General features: G+C 43.6%; 1 long non-coding RNA gene across 1 annotated transcript in view; it reads left to right on the top strand.

Moving 5' to 3' along the window:
* The window catches only part of LOC139596462 (uncharacterized), a 49,795-nt gene extending 35,744 nt beyond the window's left edge, over positions 1 to 14,051 (top strand). The window contains exon 2 of the long non-coding RNA XR_011681324.1: positions 13,604 to 14,051. This is a non-coding gene — a long non-coding RNA (uncharacterized lncRNA). The remainder of the gene's footprint in view (positions 1 to 13,603) is intronic.
* Positions 14,052 to 17,424: the final 3,373 nt, after the last annotated feature.

The following is a 17,424-nucleotide window of genomic DNA, read 5'->3' on the forward strand; positions in this document are numbered from 1 at the left end:
TTTGCCTCCAACAGAAGTTCTCTAAATGCTTCTCTTCTACAGCAACATATTTTCCACTTCTTTTTATTTCCCTCTCCTCTAAGCTGCTGAAACTTTGCTTTAAAGCTGCAGTGTGAGTTAACAGTGAGTGCCCAAATCCCTGCCTGTTGGTATAAACTGAATTTCCCATTTGTGACCACTCACCTGATGAGTCAGGCTAACAGAAAGAGGCTCAGATTTGGATTCCTGATTTCCCTCTTTGCTCACAGGAGAACTGCAATGAAAGGAGACTTTTCTGGCTGTGTTTTACCCCTGTCTCTCAGCAGCACTTTTGTGCTAGATCCCTTCCTGTTTCATCTGTGAGGTTAATTGTGGATGAAAAAGGACAGAATTAGGTCTCTGTCGTGGCACCACAGTGTGTTCGATTCCTTGGGGATGCTGCAAATCAGACACCTCCCACCAGCAGGTGTCTGAGAATTAGTAAATAAATCCCTTATTTTGTACAAGCTTTCTGAAGAGCTTTTCCCATGTTCAGGGCACACCATGATTTCTTTCTGAAAATGCTTTAATACCATGAAATGTTTGTTTACATCTGAAGGGGGGTGTGTGCCCTTAAACTTGTAGTGCTTCCTTTGCCTAATTACAAACCTAATCAGTAACTCCTTTTACATTTCCACTGACTTTGTAGCTCTGGAGACAGATTTTAAGGTGAAGGGGCTTGAAACACTCAGCTGTGGAGCATCAGGGCCCAGTGAAAGCACCACAGTCCCTTCATTTCAGCTGGGACTGCTCTGTGGGAAAGGGCTCCTGTGGAAATTCATCCTCACTACTTCTAAATGATGTTGAGTTAATGCAGTGGCTGTGCTTCTTCAGGTTACTGCTGAAGGATGTTCCTTTTAACACAGGGGGGATTTCTGGGGAAAGTCCTTTGTCCTGAGCTGTTCCCAGATCCAGTGAACAGCATCTTCTGTTCCCAGGTGGATACCCAGTGGTAAAACAGCCAGACATCAATAGCAGGGCATACCTTTGGAAAAAAACAGCATCCCATTTAAAAAATGAAACAGCCCTTGGCCTTTCATCTGTGCCACTCTCTGTCGCCCTGTTTTTTAAGTTCTTCTCAGCCTTCTGATGTTTTACATTCTTGTAACGAACTTTCTCACACTTTTCATTTGTAAATATTTATTGTTTGCATTCTTTTCTGGAGGAGGAGAAATTTGACGGATTGTTGGTTTGTCCAGTGTCATTGGAGAGGTGGCACTGTCACCCTCCAATCCACTGTCACTTTTGAAAATCTATAAATGTTGGAGTCAGAAATTAAACTTCCCTCCTTTTACCTTGGAGATTCCAGTGTCCATGTGGTTTTATTTCATGTCCTATAGTGACCACTCTGGGACAACTGTGGGAGATGCAGTTTGTGTCTGCAGGGACAAAAACCAGGGGCTGCCAGTGGGATGGGAAAGGCAGAGCACAGCCCTGAGCTGGCTTTAATCAGTGCTGTGGAAGGGCAGGAAAAGAGGTGTTGGCCCAGGTACTCACAGAGGCTGCACCAAGGAGAATTGCAGGAAAACCCAGAGGGCTGGGTTGTGGCTGAGCACCCAGGTGTAGCCAGGATATTTTCTGAAAAATCCTTTCCTTAGGATTTTTCCTCCTGAGAAGCTGAGAGGCCTCAGGAACAAAATGTAAACAATGGTTATCTGCTGCTGTGGAATGCAACAGGTGCATCTGGGATTGGGCTCATGTGGTTGTTTCTAATTGATGGCCAATCACAGCCCAGCTGGCTTGGACTGTCTTGGTCAGTCACAAACCTTTGTTATTCATTCTTTTTTTTTCTATTCTTAGCCAGCCTCATTATGAAATCCTTTCTTCTATTCTTTTAGTATAGTTTTAATATAATATATATCATAAAATAATAAATCAGCCTTCTGAAACACGGAGCCAGATCCTCATCTCCTCCCTCATCCTCAGACCCCTGCAAACACCACCACACCCAGGTGCTGCTGAGGGCCCAGTGTGCACTTTATTGGCAATTAACCTTTCAAAGCAAAACTCTCCTTGCCCTCAGTTTGTTCACCCAGATGTTTCACAGCTCACTCCATGGACGAGTGTGCTCAGTCACAAAGACTCTCCATCCTCTTCCTCCTGTTAAAAATCATTTTATGCATGAACACCACAATATTTTAGCTGAAAAAGCCCTTTACTTCAACTGGGACAGCTGAATTCTTTAAAAATGTCCAAAACACCCTTAAAAGTCTCAGCAAAGGCATCTCCCAGTGTAATTCTGGAGTGGATCTGAGCCCCAGTTCCAATTTGCAGTGCCATGCTTTCAGTGCTTTCAGATCCTCCAGCTCTGGGTGTTTCTATTGTGACATCTTCTGCACCATAAAAACACTCACAGTTTCAACTTAAATCAACAGTTGTGGCAGAATGGGTACCAGAATTGCAGTCAGATCCTCAATTGCCTTTAAAAGAAGGGAAAATGCTGTGTGACATTTGAGGATGACACTAACAATATCACTAAAATAAATTAAATGAATGTTATCTCTTTTTCTGAGTGGCTTTTAGAGCCTTTATAATGGTTTTTGGATTGTTGCTGCAGAGTAGCATTAACAAAGTACCAAACATCTATTTCCATGTAATTCATCTTTTGCAATATTTGATAGTCCTGGAGTAATGGAGGAGCCATTCTTAACTGGAAATGGAAGAAATGGAGCATCAGAAGAGATAGGATGCTATCAAATAGGAAAGCAAACAAGTCTCTGAAATTAGAAAATGTGAGTTTTTTCAGCTTTCAGTACCTTCTCAAACAGAACTGATAATGCCATGTGGGGTTACAGGAGGTTTACCCACGGCTGTTAAGCTGCAAAGAGCTTGTGTAAACAGATTTAATTTCCAAACAAAATCAGACCTCACTCAAAATGAGCACTTCTCTCTATATTCATCCTCAAATGGCAAATTTCTTCAGAAAGTTTGAACCCTGACTTCTAAAACTCCACAACTCTGAGATTTACGCTTGCAGGAGGCAAGCCTGAGTTTGAATTGAAGGCAAGGCTTTGATTTTAAAGCAGGAATCTCAGAGCAGCTGGGATTCAGGGAGTCTGAGTTTATTCTGAACTTTGAGTGACTACCTAGGGTACTCTGAAAAAAAAGAGAAAACTCTGTGTTTTGACTTCTGAGGGGGATTAAAGGCTCGAGGTGACATAAATCACAGATAAGTGTTTTGAGGAGGAGTTTGGCTCTCCAGATGTGACGTTCTCAGTTTGCAGGGGCAGATAAAGAATTTCAGTGCCCACCTTTGACTGGAAGGTTCACAAGCCCTTGCCCTGGGCCATTTGTCAGACATGACACCATAAAGGTGTCCCAGGGATGGTTCAGGCCACGTTTGTGCCTGTCTGGATGTGCCTTTCATTGTTCAACAGCAACACAACGAAGGAGCTCAGGGCCAGGGTGCCAAGATCCTGTCTCAAACTGCAGTGGTTGCTCTCACCCCATATTATCTTATAAAACAACACTTTTCAGCTTTTGGTGAGGCCTCAGAAGGCCCTGAATGAAGCTCTAGTGAAGGAGCAATTCCCCCCAAAGCAAAGGAGTCCCCCAGAGGAGCCTGTTTGTGGAATCTCTGCATTACAATTAGCTCTGCACAATCCTTCTGTGAGGAATTACAGGACCTTACTCACAGTATCTGTCAAAATAATTGCACCTCTCAGTGATTTTTATCCCTCCATTCCTTGTTTTAAATATGTTCCTTAATTAAGTGGCTGAGCTCATTTCAAAGTGGCCCTGAACTGAAATGAGCAGCACATCTTCCCCATTACCCTGGGAACAAACTGAAACCCTTTCTGTCAGCTCCTGGAGCCTTCTCTGTTCCTCTGCTTGTTCTGATTATGAGACAACACTGTAAAGGGAGAGGATGTTATTTTGGAGCTGCAGGTGACAGGTGACACCAGAGGGCTGACACTGCACAGGTTGTCCTAGATTGCAATGCAATATGTATGTGTTCTGTTGCCCTCTGTCAGAGGTGGGGCAGTTATCTCTGTTCATTGGGCAGTTTTTCTTTATCTGTTCCACAACCAATCCTCCCTCCAGGAGATTTCTTCTGTTACTGGGCCATTGATTAGTAATTATCTTCTGTCCATGGGCTAGTGAGTGTCGCTGCACTTAAAAAATAAAAAATAAAATTAAAAAAAAATAATAATAAAATAAAATAAAATAAAACAAAATGGCTGATACTCCATTGGGAGATGCTCCGCCCAGGGGGAGGAGCCAAGCATTCCTACCTGGATCCAATCTGAAGTTTGGGACACCAGAACAGCCTTTTCCACTGGATTCCCAGAGGAGCAGCTGCCTCTTCCACGGGACCTTCAGAGGAAAACTCCCCTCTTGTGCAGGATCCCTGCTCCAGCAGAGCCACAGCTGGCACTGCAGGAGGGCTGAGCCCCATGGGATGGGGCTGTGCCACCCCCTGACACACAGGGGACCAGGGCATGCTCTGACTCTGCAGTGTTGTTTTGTATCACTGCATTGTTTATTTTATTTTTATTTTCTTCCCTAATAAAGAACTGCTATTCCTGCTCCCGCATCTTTGCCTGAGAGCCCCTTAATTTCAAATTCATTACAATTCAGAGGGAGGGGGTTTACATTTTCCATTTCAGGGGAGGCTCCTGCCTTCCTTAGCAGACACCTGTCTGTCCAAACCAAGACACAGGTATATGCAGAAATAGGTCTGGATTTCCTTCTGGAGACAGAGGGGTGGCACAGGGTGAGTCAGGGAGCCCGGCTGGGCTGCTTTGGGCTGGGACAGAGCTCATCTCCTTCACGTGGCACCAGGCTGTGGTTTGGGCTTGTGCTGGAAGATGCTGAGAATTCAGGGATCCTTTGGTTCAGCCAAAGGCCTCTCCTGCTCCTCATGCCACCCTGGCAGGGACACAGCTGAACAAGGGGTTAATTAATTACTCCCTTGTTGTGGGGGAGGATGAGGATGGGAGGAAGCAGAGCTCTTGCTGCAGGTGTGGGCACACATGGCAGGACACGCAAACATCATTTTGTGTCACTTTGTGTCACCTCTTTCATCCTGTGCTGCTCCTCAAGCACCTCTGCTGAAAGCACTCCCAGGGAACTGCAGATGAGCCAAATTGGAATCGTCTGCAAAGGAGCAGGAGCTGAGGGGTGTTTTAATGCAGTGGTTCTAATTGCTCCCCATTTCCTGCCAGGGAAATGTGTAACTGATTAAGTCTATGACATTAATTTAACTCAAACAATAAAATGTGCTCATGTCATCAGAATTATTTACTAAGCACACATTTTCCTGGAGGGAGAAGGGGAGAGTTTGTAAACAAAATGTTAAAATATGTTAAAAAACAAAATGTTGTGTTTATCACCTTTCTGAATCCCAGGTGAAGCTGTTGTCAACACAATGAGGGCAATAATTAATATTTAATTTATAATTTATATTAATTTTACATTATTAATGTATTAATCATGACTAATCTATCATTACATTATGTCTTATTAATATATTAACTGTAATTATAATATTATTTATAATTAATATGGGAAATAATGCCTGTTTTAAGGTTAGAACTCAGCCTCTGTGCTGGGCACTACCTGATTTCTTTCTGCCTTCCCAGCAGAATCTGTTGTGTCTAATTGGAGATTATCCCAAGTATCACAACACAGCCCAAATCTGACAGTTCAGCTGAGCACTGGAGTAATGACTCAAATAATGCACCTTGGAAAAGTTAATCCTTAAAAATCCGTTAGACATATCTTGTTTTCCAGGTCAAAGCAGAGCTATATTTGACCTTTCAGAGGAATTCAGGAATTTGGGGATGGGGGACAAAGGGAGGACTGAGAAGTTGTTCTGTGGCTCATCTCATGGTGCAAAACAAACTTGCGCATTCTGTGGAAGTGCAACAAAAATTGGATTTTGTTCCACTCTTCCCAGATCTTGTCCCAGCAGATGACAGCCAGGCACAGAAATAAAATAAAGCACCATATCAAAGAGATATTAAATCCTGCTGCCAACAATTGGCTTCATTTTTCTAGATATTGATTGCTGTCAAGGTCCTGTCTGGGGAAGGCTGCAGAGTCCTGGTTTATGACAGCTCACAGAAACAGGGGATCTTCAAATCCTTGCCCTGGGAACATTTCTATTTTGCCACTTAAATTCTCCTACTAGCTCTGATGTTTTATTCCTTAGATCAAGAGGCCCAGAAGGGCACCAAGTTTTCCCTGTCTGCTCTGGGAGGAGGAGGGAGAGGCTGATGGAAGCACCCTGCAGGTCAGGCATTGTCACTCAGGGGTTCTGCCCCCTCTGTGCCAGGAGCACTGCAGCACTGCACAGACACTCCCAACACACCAGAACCCTCAAAAACAGCTTCATTTTTCCTTTTTCATTTCAACAGCACCCTTGGAGAGCCACACAGCTTAAACCCCAAGCCCTTTGAATTGTTCCACAGTGTAAATGCCATATTGATGCTGTGAGTGTAAAAGCCATCCCATCCTCTCCAGGATGGAGTAATTTCTGCCTGGTGATTTCCCCCAGGAGGCTCAAAAAATGAATTTTCTCCAAGGAGGTGAAAGAAGTTGGCAGCAAACCACTCAGGCCAGTGGCTGGAGCAGTTTTGGGGTTTGTCTGAAGCAGCCACAGCTCAGCAACAAAATTCCTGCATTCCCCTCTCCTTTCTCCCAGGGTTTCCTCACCAAATGAGGGGATCTATCACATATTGAAGCCCCCTTCACAGTTTCCATATTTCTGCTCATTTTTCCCCATCTATTTCCCACATGGCGACTCAGCCAGCCCAGCGTGCAGCGCTGCCTTTGATCTGTGCACCAGAAAATCTGTATCAAGTCAGCTGCACATTTCTAAGCAGATTAAATTTGCCCTTGTGGTTCATCTGAAGCCTGACAGATCTCTCCTTTGTGTGCTTTGAGGTCCAAGATCCCAAACCAGCAAAACCCTACAGCCCATCTGGAAGTTTAAACATACGATGCCTCCTTCAATGGGAATCATTTAAAGTGCTTAAAACTCCGTGCTGCCAAAATCCTCTGCTTTTCTACCCTGACCAGTGACCTTCACCTGAACATTACTGAAGTGTTCTGGGCTTGTAATTTGGGGGTTTTTTTTGGAAGATGGTTTTGGAGAAGTGAAAAAAGCCCACAGTCTTCATGTGGAGAGGTGGAGGCTCTTTTTGTTTGGGGTGTGATGGAGATGCAGGGCCTAAGGTAGGGCATGAGTTTGAAAGAAAAGCCAATGGTTTTGGAGGAAATGGTAAGAAATGGTGTGGCTGAGCGTCCCCTCTTTGGCTTCACGAGGTTTCAGGCTCATTTGCTCTTTCTCAGCCCACATTTAAAGAAAGGTGTGCTCCCAAGAGCTTGAGATGTGGCAAAATGCAAAGACCTGAGGGAAAAGGTTCCCAAGGGTTGACATGATGTGGGACCTGTGCTTGCAAAGCAGACAGCCTGCTTTTCCCGGCAGGAGCTGCAGAATGTCCATTTTGGGGATCTGACATCTGCCCCAGGCTCCAGGGAGCAGTTTTACCACAAAGGCAACTCTGAGAGAAGCCAAAACTCCGAACCAACTCCAGGCTCAGCTCCCTTCCCTCAGTAAAAACAGAAATTCAGTGCTCTCACTTCTTCTCAACTGCCAAACAAAGCTGAAAGGTTGTCATGCCTGGGGAAATTGATATATTATTACTTTTTAATACAAATGCCCTTTTTTGGTGGCTATTCAGCCCAATATATCCTGGGAGCTATTTTTGGGTTCCATGCACAGGGGAAAATAGCCCTCTGAGCTCAGGAGCCAAGCCCAGAAGGAACAAACCTCCCAAGGATTCTTCTGGATGCTGCCCATCCTCCCTCATCTATGGAAATATTCCCATTTTGGTGCAAATCATTTATCTGGTAAATTGTAAATGTCAAGGTAAAATGTAATGAAAGGAGTGGGAACAAGAGGAAACTGTGTCCAGTTTTCCTCTCCTTTTGCACCACCCTGTAGCCTTTTTGAAATGTGAAAACTATTTTCCAAAATATGCTTCTTTGGAATAAACTGCATGTTATTTACAGCTTCTGACAAGATTCTAAGCTACTGATACCCTTGATTTGTGTGTTTAATTTGGGTTTTTTGCAAGAAAAACAGAGAGCAGTTGCTTGTGTGAACCTGAAATCTATTGCAGTTCTTGACCAAGGAAGTTCAGGGAAATAATTTATCTGAAAAAAAATGAATTGCTCCTTTTAATCTTTTCAATCTGCTAGGTAATAAATAAATAAATAAATAAAAATTAAATGGAAAATAACAGGCCACTTTTTGATTCAAATTGGACTGAAAGAAATCTAAACTGATGGGGGAAGAATCCTGGCTGGTTTTTTTTTTTTTTTTTTTTTTGTGGGATCTGCAGCTTGAAAAAGCTGAGGGGGAGAATGTCAAGGGGACATCTCTGATTGAGCTCCTGGGGCTGAGGGGATAAAGGGATCTCCCTGCTCACATAAGGTGAGGAATGAGCAGGGATTTTAGATCATTTTGTTGGTTCTGATAAAGCCATTTTGGCTGCTTCTGGAAGTGACTTTAATTGCTGGGGGTGGGACAGCCCAGTGGGTAATGCTGACCCAGAGCCTTCAACATCCATCCCAGCCTGATGCTCCCAAAACAGGGGCAACAACATCCTCATCCTCATCCTCATCCTCATCCTCATCCTCCTCCTTCTCCTCATCGTCATCCTCCTTCTCCTCATCATCCTCCTTCTCCTCATCATCCTCCTTCTCTTCATCATCCTCCTTCTCTTCATCCCCATCATCCTCCTCCTCCTCATCCTCCTCCTTATCTTCATCCTAATCTTCATCTTCCTTATCCTCATCCTCCTCTTCCTCCTCCTCATCCTCCTCTTCCTCCTCCTCATCCTCCTTCTCCTCCTCCTCTCCTGCATCTGCACTGCCTCATTTTTCCCCTGCCCAGGGCTCGGTGGCACCTGAAGCTCTGAGGACTCAGATTTGTGTTTGCTGCCATCCAGACCACCCTGGGTATTTCATCTTCAGCCCATAAAAGTTGCAGCCTGTGCTTCTGAAATCCTCTCACAGTGGCTGCAGCACATGGCTGGGGAGGAGGAGAGGCAGCTTGCCATGTTTTTCCCATCCTTGCTCATAAATAGCCTTTGCTTTGATGTTTCAGATGGCCTTAGCATCCATCAACAGTTGCAGCCCTCAGCAGCTCATTCAGTGAGCTGATGTTTGTGAATAAAGTGGAGATTTTAATCCCTGGGAGCAAAAGGTCAGCTGGAAAGGGGGAATGATTCATCTGTGGGTCTGTCACACAACTGGGCTGTAAAAGTCACAAACTGTTTTTGTGCAAATCAGAAAAAAAATATTATTTAATTAGATAATGAAATATCAAGGTAGCGATGGCCAGGAGTAATTTCTGTCAATTTGAGTTCTCTTTTTAGTAAAGCATCTTTTGTAAGCCCCTCCCACGGCCTCTGTTCACAATCCCTTAACTCTCTGGAAGCAGATTCACTCCCAGACATCCCAGCCCTCTCTGCTCTCACTGACCCCGTGTGGGAGCTCCCTCCTGCCCTGACATCCCACTCCTCCTCACTGATCCCCTGCCAGGGCTGGAGGTCACTGCAGGGGCCCTGCAGGGAGAGGTGCTCCCAGCAGCTGCCTTTCCTTGCCCTGAACCACAAGCTCTCTGCTGACAGCTTTTTTAGCTTCTATGATCTCTGGAATTCATCATTTTCAGCACAAAAAAAAAAAAAAAACAACCCAAAAAATCCCCAACATCTGTGCAAGGAAATGTCCTTGGTAGCTCAGCATCCCAGGGCTGTGTGCACATAACCACAGCAAGCAACACAGAACTGTCCTCCAGCTCCAGCCCTGGTGACAGGAAAGGGAAATCTCCCATAAATTACAGTTGTGCTTTTAAAAGTTTGTAAGCAAACAGCCACGAATCCCCTTTGTTCTCCACAAGGGCCTGTTTGTGCAAGATGCAAGCTGAGGGCAGGCCTTGGGCAATGCAGGGTGGCCCTGCTCAAGGTTTTCCATGAATGCCACAGCTGTGGGGCAAGCTGGCATCTCCCTGGAGACAAATAATGTAAGGAAAAGGGAAAGGGCAAACTTTGCTAAAGCAGATTGCTTTGCAAAGAAGGCTGGAGTTTGCAAGATGCTGGGTGTGAGGGGAGCAGTGAGTTTGGTGTTTTGTTGGCAGGCTCAGGCAGTTTGGATTGTTTGTGAGGCTGGTGAAGGAGCCCTGGGGTCCCTGTGAGCTGCTCCATCTGACCTCAGTGTTTTATACCAGTGATGTCCCCTCTAACTCTGAAAAGAGCGGCCCCAAATCCAGAGCAGCTGCTGATGCAGCAGGAACCCAGCCCTGCCCTGCTGGTTTTTTTCCTTTTTATCCCCCAAAACCATTTCACTGCTGGTTGAGGAGCAGCTCGGAGCTCTCCCCCTCCTGCCAACGTGGTTTAGGAGCTGGGGAGCAGGGACAGGAGGGACAGACCCACAGCACCTGCCTGCATGGATGTGCCAACACCTCCCTGTGGCTGCCTTTGCTGTCAGAGCACAAAATGCTCCAGCTCTGGCTGCAAAGCCCATCACAAAAATACCATTATTGTGAGCAGTGGTTATTTCATTAGTGTGGTAAAAGAGATCGTGGCCATTTAAAGGAGCAGGATAGAGTCTGTAATAGAATTAGATGGTCCTGAAAAGGCAGTAGTGGAATTCAATCACTGAGCAATCCACATGCACTTCCTGAAGGTAATCCATCCCAGTGTCAAAGGAAGCCCATTGTTCTCGGCCCCCAGGGTCTCCTGCTCCCACAATGTACAAAGGGCTTCCATGTCAAGACCAACAAATCTACTTCCCCAGCTTAGTCAGAGATAAGAAAACAATGTCTGGACTAGCCAGACAATTTGTCTATCTTTAGGCACTTTGCTTTTCTCTTTCGAAGTTTCACTGTTTCCCTGTTTGGGCCAGTGCTGATAATGCTTTCCCTGGCGTAAGGCACTGCCTGTCCTTACACATTGCAAAACTGAGAATCACTGCAGGTCATCTTGCATTTGGAACAAGATATTGGAAGTACATTCACATCCCAAACTGGTTCACACACAATAGGAAAAAAAAAAAAGTTATTCAAAATATGAACCAGCTTCCAAGCTCCTCCTTTGGTGGCCCTAATTTAGAATTAGACTTTTTATTGTCCCTTGCCACCTGTGTACTGTGAGACTTGATTTGTAAACACTGGCTCAGAAACTCAGCATTCATTCATTAATTCTACCAAGAATGTTCTGTTTTGTAACCAGAAAATTGAATTACTTGCTACTTAATTTTAGTACTTTCCACCTTTTGTCTAGGAAATTGAATTATTCTGGTTAGTCTTCTTTCTCCAGTGTCTAATAACTCCCACATACACACCACCCTTCTGTGTTAATATATATTCAGCATCCTTCCAGCAGGTAAAATTCCATCTAAAGCATCCCTGTCCAAGCTTTTTGAGCTTAATAAGAGCTACAGAGGTGAAAGTGGAGCCAGAACTGAGTCAGTGCTTCTCTTTCTTTTGGGGATGCCCTGGGGGGGCTCAGCCAACCTGGGGAATATTGGAAACAAGGCAACCCCCAAGGCAGGGAGAAAATGATGCATCTGACTCTATCTTATTAGAAGGCTAATTAATTACTTTATATATATTATATAAATTATTCTATAATTATATTAAATTATTATTCTATATTATTCTATATATATGACAATTCTATATAGTATATTACATTCTATATTATTACATGGAATATATATTGCATAAATTATTCTATAATTATATTACATTATTATTCTATATTATTCTCTCTATATATTACATTATTATACATATTATATTACATTCTATATTATTCTGTAAAATATATATTCTATATATTCTATATTATATTACATTATTATTCTATATATATGACATAATTCTATATATTATATTACATTCTATATTATTATATAGAATATATATTATATAAATTATTCTACATTATATTACATGATTATTCTATGTTATATTACATACATTCTATATATTATTATAATATATAATATTATATATTGTTATATATTATAATATTATATATTATAATTATATATTATTCTATACTATATTACATTTAAACTGAATCTGCCCAGCACTCAACTCAACTGTCCAACCTTTCATGACTGTCAGCTGACAATCCTGACACACTCACACACCTGGATTCAATTGGTCAGTGAATCAAAACACACCAGAATCTAATTATCAATTTCCTTCAGATAAACAGCTCCTTCAGGTAAAATCCTTCCACTTTGGCACAACACAGGCGCAGCAAATGAGATAAGAATTGTTTTGATCACTCTCTGAGGTTCAGGGAATGTGAATCTCGGAATGTCCTTGGGAAGTGTGAGAAATGCGGTGACAGGGGGACGTAAAAACCAAGTTTGTGCCTCCACGGAGCTGCCATTAGCTAATGGCTCTCGCTTGCAGCCAATGCAGTTTTACAAAGAGAAGAACTTTCCCTGAGAGCCCCATCCCTGGCAGCTGCAGGAGCCCAGCAGGTCAGGGCAGATGAAGGGCATTTCCCCAAGGCTTCCCAGTGCAATCCATGCCTGCTAATCTTTAGCAAATTACACTGACAAACCCCAGGCAGCGGCTGCAGGAGCCCTGCACAGCAGCCCCTGAAATCACGCACAGCCCATTAATGGATCAGGCCTTTAATGAACTGGAAAATCTCTCCTCAGCAGAGGCCAGAGGATGCTTGGAGGCTCCCAGCCCTGCTGAGCTGGTGGGGAGGCAGGCAGGAAACTGTGACAGCAAAAACGCTGCTCTGGGGGCTGACCCAGGATGGGGAGCAGCCCCAGCACCTCACAGGGATGTGGGCTCTGAGGACCCAGTGATGCTCAGCAGCTCCTGAAAAATCCTGAAACCCCCAGAGGGCAGCTCAAGGAAAGCTGCTGCTGCTCCTGTGCTGTGTGTGTGTTCAGTGGATTTTCAGGAAATACCCTTTTTTCTTCTCTTTCAAACCATCAGGCAGATCTAGGGGGTGCAGCTGGCCAAAATACAATTGCTGGAGAGGCAGATTACTTCAAAATGAATGGAATCTTGCTACAACCTGCATTAAAAAAAAAATAAATAAAAAGCTTTTTTTTTTTCTCCTACCAGTCATAAAATCTAGTTATTTCCTGAGCAATATTGCAATTGGCCTGATGCTTATGAGATATTTTGCCTGCTTTCTACTCTGCTTCCTACTGGGCAGTCTGCAAGGTTCTCTAATCTCTAAAAGAAACAAGCATCTGTTTCCTTCATGGTCCATGCCTGATTTAAGGTAATTATACTCCTATTATACTTAGGTATTTTATACTTAGTTATTGTATTATATTGTATTATATTATTTTATACTTAGGTATTATAAATTAAGGTAATTATACTCCTATTACTCCTCCTACATGAAAAATCCTAGGGAAAATAAGAACAACTGATTTTTTTTTTCCTCCTCAAAAGGATATTTTAACTTGTAATCCACGAGGAATGAACTTTTTAAAAGAAGGAGTCTCCAAATTTTTGTCCTCTCTCTGGGTAAATTTGGTGCATTTCCAACTGCTCCATATCTCTGATGTGTCTTTGCAGAACCTGCACCCAAAGATCCCCCAGCTGGCACATCCTGCTTCTCCTGATACATCAGCAGTCTGAGCATCCCAGGAGCCATGAAAACAAAAATAAAAAAGCTGATTTTTCTCCAGGAGAGAGGAGAAAGAATGACCAAAATGCAGAAGGGAAAAGAAAATTGCTGGGAAAAGAAGAGAGCTCAGCAGGGAAAGTCTTGGAGTTGATCACATCACCCTGTGGAGGCAGGGGAGATTTTTTCTCTCACTCTATTTTCTCTCACTCCTCCATATTCTGAAGCAGCTCCCTGGAAGTGTTGGCACTGACAGGAATGTCCCATCAGAGATTTGTGCAGAGATTTGTAACACAGTGACTCCCATGTCACCTCAGCAAGAAAGCCACGTGAACCTGCATCTTTATATCTGGTTTTAGATTTTCAGTAATTAAAAAAAAAACAAACAAACAAAAAAAAAACCCAACCAAAAACCAACAAAAAACCCAAATAAAATAAAAATAATAATAAAAAAACAAACCATCTTTGTGCTTCTTCTTTGGAGTCAAGTATTAGATTTTTGAATCCCTAGGGGTCAGCTCCTGCTAAACAAAAGGCACTTGATGTCCCCACTGCCCTGAGATGGAGTTTCAGTTCCATTTCCATCCTCAGAGGTTGGGCTTTGCTTCATCTCTATCAGCAGCAACTTAAAAGGCTCAAACAAAGCAACTTTGCCATTCAGAAGAAAACCACCAGACATGCTCCTTAAGGATTTCTGTTTTCCAGAGCTCCTTGACCCCCTGGCCTCACTTCTCAGGTTTTAATAAAAAATCTTTGACAAGTATTTTTCATATTTCTGATTCTGACATGGGGAAAGTGGCTCTTTAAATATGGCTCTGAATTAAAGACCTTGCAGAATCAGCATTTTCCAAATGCAGCCTTTGAACAACTGGAATGTTTCCTTCCATAAAATCCTCGATGAAAACTGAGTCTTGAAGGCAATGTTTGCCCCCCTGCAGAGTGTGAAACCCACAGATTTCAGCACAGATGCTGCAATCCCTGGGCTATGAGAATGAAGAGCAATTTCACTCGAAATGGGAACAGGATTTCATCCCAAAATACAATGGTCCCAGCTGAGGGGAAAAGCTGCCATTAAGGGGTGAAATTCAAAGCAGGAAGGACATACCTTGGAAAAAATTAATTAGGAACAGTTTCAGGTTCTTCTCTGCCTGCTGTCAGTTTGCTGACTTTACACCTCCCATATTCCTACTTTAGAGGGTTGGGGTTCTGCTTTGCAACATACACCCAAACAGCAGGGGCAGAACATTATTATTATTATTATTATTATTATTAGAAGAAGAAGAAGAAGAAGAAGAAAAAGGAATAAGAAGAAGAAAGAAGAAATAATAATAAGAAGAAGAATCATAATAAGAAGAAAGAAGAAGAAATAATAAGAAGAAGAATAAAGAATAACAATTATAAAAAGAAATAATAAGAAGAAATAATAAGAAGAAATAATAAGAAATAATAAGAAGAACGAAAAAGAAGAAATAATAATAAAAAGAAATAATAATTAATAATAATAATAATTACTAATAATAAGAAGAAGAAGCATAAAGAAGAAGAAGAAGAAGAAGAAGAGAAAGAAGGAATAAGAAGAAGAAAGAAGAAATAAGAAGAAGAAGAAGAAGAATCATAATAAGAAGAAAGAAGAAGAAATAAAAATAATAATAATAATAAGAAGAATAAAGAATAACAATTATAAAAAGAAATAATAATAAGAAGAAATAATAATAAGAAATAATAAGAAATAATAATAAGAAGAACGAAAAAATAATAATTAATAATAATAATTATAATAATTATAATAATAATAATAGGAAGAAGAATAAAGAAGAAGAAGAAGAAGAAAAAAGAATCCCAAACTATTCCCCATGTGCAGAAAGGGAGACCAAGCACACACAGATTGATGCAGAGCCCTCTGATGAAGGTTGGTTTTTTTCCAAACCCAGAATTCCACTGATCCTTTGTAAGCCCTTATTGCCTGTCTGGGATGGGATGGGGTGAGGCTGTGTCACATTTCAGAGTGCCCTGACCCAGAGGAGCCCTGAGAGGCTGTAAACACAGCCCTGCTCATCCCTGCTCTTGGAAGCACTCAGTGCTGCCAGCACTGCTCTGCTCTGCACCATCCCCACCTTCCCAGCCTTTCCAGCAGACCAGGAGCCCAGCCAGGCTCAGGGCGGGCAGCCTGGGGAAGCAGGACAATTGCAATTCCAAGGGGTAGCTGTGCTTTGGGGTGGGGACCAGGGCTGTGTTCATTTTTTACAGTAGCTGGAGCAACCAAGTCTGCTCTGCAATGGGCCCTGCCCAGAGCTACCCTGCTCCTTGTGGTGCCAGCAGATAAAACCTCCTCAGGGGCACATTCTGGGGGCACCTTGGCAGTGCCTCCATTGAACCTCAAGGCTGGCTCAGACACCAAACCCTGCTGGCATCTGAAGCACTCACGTTGTTTTCCCTTGCCTCATTCCAGACCTCATCATAAAACCCTCTGTCCTTTTTTCTGCTTCTTTCCATCAATAGGATTTCCATCCCCTCTGAGGAATAGCTGTGGATTCCAGGCTTTGCCCCGGGTCCCTCCCAGCGCCCGTGGGATGAGGACACACAGGGGCAGCAGTGGGGCTGCCCCAGCCCTTCTCTGCTCCATGGCCAGGCTCCAGCTGGCTCCAGGGGCACTGGATCCATCCCCTGGGGGAAAGGGTCACAATCAGGCTGGCATTTGTTAGAGCAGAGCAGCAGCAGCGCCCAGACATTACTCACATCCCGAGATATGCGGGGCTAAGGCCAAGATTCCTCCTGGAGGCTCCTGGGGCCCTCTCCAGGTCCTTGTGGCTTTGCCAGTAACCCCTTGGCTTCTGGGCTCCCACCTCAGCTCAGCAAGTGCCCTGAGACCACTTTTCATGGTGACCCCAAAGCTCTGGTGTGGAAGGAACTCGTTTGCAAAGCCCTCTGTCAGGGAAAGCAGGAGTTATTCCTACATCTGTTCTGCACAGAGTGTGGGAGCACAACCCACTGCAGAGTGAGGGGAAGGAGGCACAGAGTGAGGAGGGATGGACAGAGTGACAGGAAGGAGGGACAGAGTGAGGAGGGATGGACAGAGTGACAGGAAGGAGGGACAGAGTGAGGAGGGATGGACAGAGTGACAGCAAGGAGGGACAGAGTGAGGAGGGATGGACAGAGTGACAGCAAGGTGAGACAGGCTGAAATGCCCCAGCCTGACTGGTGGGCACAACTCCAGCCTTTCAATTCAGAACTCCCCTCCCATTCCCATTCCATTGCCTGCAGAATTTTTATTTCCTTCCTCTGAAAGTCTGCAAACTGATGAAATGCATTGACATCTGAATTTGCAGTAACCTGTCAGAAATGTATTTATGAAGAACCAGCATTTCCCCCTAAAGTATCTATTTTTAGGTGGTCACTTTATAAACAGTGCTGCTTTAGAATAGCTGCTCCCCTTTGGGGGGACCAGCCATGAGTTTTTCCTGCCCTGATCGTGTTTTTCCACATTTCCAGGAGCTGCTGTGTCGGATGAGTGGCTGCTCCAGTAGATGCATTGTGTCTAATGGCTTTGCTTATGCATTCCTGAGGCTTTGCATTGGTCCCAGCAGCAGCCTGGAAGTTCCTGGCTGTGACTCTCACTCAAGGGCTGATGGTGCAATTATTCACCTGAAGGGAGCTGCTTTATTCTCAGTTATTATCTCTTCTGATCTCCCAGCAAACAATTGCTTGCAAAGAAAGCAGAATCAGGCCGTGTTACACACAATTATAAATCTAAATTGGCCTGGAGGGGGGAGAG

Source organism: Agelaius tricolor, unplaced genomic scaffold (assembly GCF_023055355.1).
Source record: "Agelaius tricolor isolate 1412-34295 unplaced genomic scaffold, bAgeTri1.0.p SCAF_15, whole genome shotgun sequence".
In the NCBI taxonomy this organism is placed as follows: domain Eukaryota; kingdom Metazoa; phylum Chordata; class Aves; order Passeriformes; family Icteridae; genus Agelaius; species Agelaius tricolor.